Source organism: Pavona decussata, unplaced genomic scaffold (genome assembly GCF_977016875.1).
Source record: "Pavona decussata unplaced genomic scaffold, jaPavDecu1.1 SCAFFOLD_375, whole genome shotgun sequence".
NCBI classification, from domain to species: Eukaryota; Metazoa; Cnidaria; class Anthozoa; order Scleractinia; family Agariciidae; genus Pavona; species Pavona decussata.
This window is the reverse complement of record NW_028145750.1, coordinates 159,718-165,000: the sequence shown is the minus strand read 5'-3', so window position 1 is coordinate 165,000 and position 5,283 is coordinate 159,718. Positions and strand designations below refer to the sequence as shown.

Here is a 5,283-nt window from a genome sequence, read left to right as displayed (position 1 = left end):
CTTGAAAATGTCTGGCCGACATAATTTATTCGTGATCGTGTTGCCCCTCCGCCGAAAGCATAATTTCCATGACATTACAACTTCACGCCGATTTAAGTGTGTCATTGAGAAATGGGTGACTCCGCTGGATTTTGTTGCCTGAAGGCTCTCTTTATTCCTTTGGGCATTCACTTCGGCAGCCGCGAAATTAGCTCGTTTTTACTTGGTTGAGAAAAGGTGAGAACTTTGCAGGACGAGCAAGAGGCGAATTCAAAAGACAGGAACAATAATTGTCTAATTAAGCAGCCTTGAGCCGCGAAGTTGTGAGAGTATTCCTTTGTTCTTGTTATCAATAGGAACTGCGAGGAATCACTGCAGACGTTTGATGGTTTTAAGTTCTTCGCAAAATACTTTAAGCTGTTATTTATATCAGTGAACGAAGAGTCTTTTGAGAGCTATAAAAAGAGATCCTAAACGTGGCGTTTTGATCACTGTAAGCCAAGTTTCGATATTTTTCGCCAAGCGGTGCTTAGAGCGACGAAGTTATTGTGCTTAATTAAATTTGTGCATGGCATCATCATCTTCCCGACACGTGGAAATCAATACCATCTGTTTAATGATAACTTTTTTTTCTACGAAAACGCTAAAACATTGATTTGTATTCCCTAAAGAAAGCACTTTAGGAGCTATGAAAGTGTCAAAAGAGTTTCAATTGTAATTCACTGTAAGCAAACTGGTACTTGATGTTGTGCGCGTTGTTTGTTACGAGTGAAGACGTGGTCGATCGTAATTAAGTTTATGTTTCTAAAATACTTGCTTCTAGCGAAGAGATTCCAAAATATCAGACCAAAAAAGGAAGAAACAAAAGGGAAACTCAGCGTGGAAGTCGCATTCTGATTATACTTAATGACGCATTGACAAACAATAACATCAGCTCTTTGGCCTATGTAGGCACGCACTCTTCTCAGTTGACCTTATTTACATTTTATATTCAGCGATGCTCTAACTTTTAGCTGAAAAGCGAGAATCTGTTATAGATCGCTGTCATTAAAGATGACAGATAAACAAATCGGCAAATCCATGTATCCGTTTAGCGAACGAAATTTGTTTATTAATTATTCGTTAGTTTGCAGGACGGGAAGTTGTTTTTAAAACTCTCGATACTGGAGTGGCGCGTTGTGAGTCGATGTGTTCATGGTGACTCATTTCTCTAGCCTCCCCAGGGAGCTTCCACTGGCCAGCAGAAAACTCTAAAACAAAAGATAAAATATCTCACCTACTTCAAAGGCTTTGCGATCTTCGGAAACATGCTCTATTGTCGGAAATTGTTCGACAAAAGAGAGAACAATAGCTTGAATATATGAATACTTAACGACCCCAAAATTTGGGGTACACACTTAAATCGGCGTGAAGTTGTAATGACAACAAATGATGCTTTCGCTCTTGTGCATTTTTCGAAACTGACAAACTATGGCAGAAGTTGACATTATAGAAAGAGAAGAAACTCCGAACGAAATAATCAATAAAGCAAAAGAATTCCTTCGCAATGGCTGTGGTTGTTTGCGTGGTTCTAAAGGAGGTCCCTGCTCAAGAGAATTTAAAGAAGAAGTGGTGTTATTTAATCTGAATAACTGTCTCGAGTTGACAAGTGGAGAGCTCGACTTGGTAATTTTAGCAAACATTCAAGCCTTCAGCCGTAACAACTGCATTGGAACTAAGACAAGCAGAAGTTCCAGGTGTACCTACCAGTTTCAGTCCGTCTTCATCTGCAAAGAAATGTTCATTTACCTTTATGGTATCAGTTATTCCTGACTTCGTCGTCTCAAGGAGCATTACGAGAGATATGGTATCCATCCACGAACTCACGGCAACACCAAAACGTTTCCCAGTAACACCCTTCCACAGTCTACCACAGAGAATGTTCAGCGTTTCCTTACCAATTACATTGAGGAGAATGCATTTATGCTACCTGGGAGAATACCAGGATTCAAGCGGGAAGATGTTCAGGTGCTGTCTTCGAGCGAGAGAAAAACGAGTGTTTGGCGCGCCTATACTGCCACTTGCAAAGCTTCTGGAGAACAAGCTGTTAGTTACAGCAAATTTGTAGACCTTTGGCATCAGTTTTGTCCGAAAGTCGTTGTGGCAAAACCCATGACCGATCTATGCTTGACCTGCCAGCAGAACACCACCAAGCTTGTACGGGCCGCAAACCTCCCTGAGCACGAAAAGGCTGACTGCATAAAAGCACAGCAAGAGCATTTGGACTGCGCCCAAGTCGAGAGAGAGTTTTACAGGAAAACTTGTTCAGATGCAGCCACGATTTTCAGTCACACAGATGCAGACACGAATCTAAACGAAACGCACGAACCATGTTCACTTAATGGCACTATGCACTACTCCTTTGACTACGCACAACAGGTTCACTTTCCAAGTAACCCAATGCAACCCGGACCGATCTATTTCAAGACCCAAAGAAAGTGTGGGATTTTTGGAGTAATGTGTGAAGCTGTACCGCGTCAAGTGAACTATTTGATTGACGAAGCTGCTGCAGTCGGCAAAGGAGCCAACGCAACCATAAGTTACGTTCACCACTTTTTCGCACATCACGGCCTCGGGGAAACAGACGTTCACTTACATGCTGACAATTGTGCTGGACAAAATAAAAACAATTATTTTTTATGGTATTTAGCATGGAGGATTGCCAGTGAACTTCACCAGTCTATCAAGTACTCTTTCCTTATTGCTGGACATACTAAATTTGGTCCGGATCGTTGCTTCGGAATACTGAAGAAATCCTACAAGGTCAGTTTCATTTCGTCGATTTACGAACTTGCTTAAATTGTGGACACCTCAAGCAACACAGGGGTGAACAAAGCCCAACTGGTATCGACGCACGATGGCCGTGTTATAGTTCCTGCATACGACTGGTGTACTTTTCTGGGACAATATTTCAAAAAAATCGTGAACATAAAAAAATTTCACCACTTCAGATTTTCCAAGGATGAACCAGGTGTTGTTTACTGCCGAGAATATTTGACATCTCCAGAACAAGCGTGTGTGTTACTGAAGGATGGTGCTGTGATCCCACCTGTTTCAGTTCTTCCGCAGAAGCTCAACCCAGAAGGATTAAGCGACGAATGCAGAAACTACTTATATCGCGAAATAAGACAGTTTTGCAAACCTGGCACTGAAGATTTAGTTGCACCAGTTCCATAAGTTAATCATTGTTTCGAACTTGCCCAGTGCTATTCTATGTAACAAATTGGCTTTTTTTATCAAATTCGAACCTAAGCTATAAGAGAATTGAATGATGCTTAGGTAATTATTGTAAATACACCATTGTTTACTAGTGAAATAAATGAAGTTCTACTGAAATTATTTTTGGATATTTCCTTGTGGTCCTTCTTTCAACAGTTCTATTCTTGTCCTCAAGTTCAGCTAACTGCTCAATTGACGAAAATAACCCGGGTAGGAAACCGAGCGAATTCAAACAGATTTTCAATCCAGGTTAATCGAATTCGGCAATCGATCAGCCGAACTCACAACAAAATTAATTTTGCATGTTCGGTTTCTGAATTCTCGATTAGTTGGTAAAATAAAGTCTCTGGTGCAAAACAAAGACCGTTTTTCTTTACTGAATGAGGAAACAGAAGTTTTAATCAATTAAGTTCGGATTTTGAATCAATGGTCAGTGTGCAATTTGCATTCTCTTGACTACTCAAGGTTTTTACCTGGTTTTGCGTTTTTGTTTTGTTTCCCAAAGAAGGTCACAAAGGCCGTCGCTGTTCTCGGTCCCTTCCAAATCAAGCTCTTCATTGCATAGAATTATAAGTCAGAACAGATTAAGGTCGTCGTAAAAGACTGTTATCAGTGTCTTGGGAATTTTCGAGTGAGTTTTTCGTCAGTGAGCTGTAATTATCACCGTTTGGTAATATAATGTGGGACAGGCGAGGAAGTGACATCACAATCAGATGAGCGCGTGCACGCTATTTTTATCTGCTTCCTGCCGTTACGCGTTACGATTGTCTGATCAAGTTGGCTATAGAATTTGTTAGAATAAACATCTGCTGGAAGATTGTAACCCCTCACAATCCCACCAAGCGCTGACTTAAATTTCTGAGCTAAATAACTTGTCTATGAGGTACGATGCAAAACTAGGACACAGGAACTAAGATAGCGTCATCCGGTCAAAGTGATAAAGTGCACTCAGTGTTCTGAACGAACAAGATCGATGGCAGAATCACGGTCGCCGAATGAATGACTTCATCGGCTCTCGATGCTATACGTTAGTCCAAACCGATATTTTAATTTTTTTTTCGTCGTTTGTCCAAGGATGCGACGATTACTCGCTTTCTATAAGCTCGGATAAGTTGGGACTAAAATGAAATCCCGTTGTTCTACAGTTCAGTTCCGGCGAGTATCGAACGATTGTTAGCTTGATAGTTCAGTGCTCGCAGGGTTAAGTTTAATCAGCTGCTGGGCTTCTTTATAAACGGATAAGCAAACCGTTTAAACGTTTTCGCCAAAGCGTTAAACGGATGCAAATTTTTTTAAACGGATGAGCAAACCGTTTAAACGTTTTCGCCAAAGCGTTAAACGGATGCAAATTTTTTTAAACGGATGAGCAAACCGTTTAAACGCTTGAATGAACCGTTTAAACGGATATAAACGGATAGTAAACGGTTTATCCGTTTAAACAGAAAAGCATTAGTGTCCGTTTTCCCAAAGAGGGTCACATTTTACTTAGACTGCCGTACTAAAATAACCTAAATACTAGCGCACACGGAGATGAAGTTTCACCAAGAAAAGTTTTTTGTTTTTTTTTTTGTTTCTTCAGTGGACCACATCCTCCTCTTTGCTACAAAGCACAGAATGAAAAGTGCGCTAATAAAAAGGCCAAACCAATGGGAAACAGTGTTTGGCAAAATCATGAATGAATGATTGGAGGATTTAATTTAACACTTTAAATTGCATGTGACAATAGTTTATACGGAGTATACCGTTTTTAAGTTCAAGATTACAACATAACAAAAGGTGAAGTCTTATTTATATTTTTAAGCTCGCTTGTTAAGTTTGTAATACAATGCTCGAGTCAACAATACGTAACATGTGAAGATACAATGTGTATGTAATCAATTCAACATTACAAGGTATCAAATTCAACCCCACATAAATTATCAGGTGTAGTGTCCAATAAACGCCAATAAACTGTATTACTCCTGTTTCGTTTTCACAAAATATTGTTATATATCTCACTTTCTATATGTCGATATTTAAATCAATAATTAAAAGTCCTTGTAATGA

General features: G+C 39.8%; 1 pseudogene; it reads left to right on the top strand.

Moving 5' to 3' along the window:
- The first annotated feature begins 281 nt into the window (after positions 1–281).
- Positions 282–4,713, top strand: LOC146452229 (uncharacterized; annotated as a pseudogene).
- The last annotated feature ends 570 nt before the right edge of the window (positions 4,714–5,283 follow it).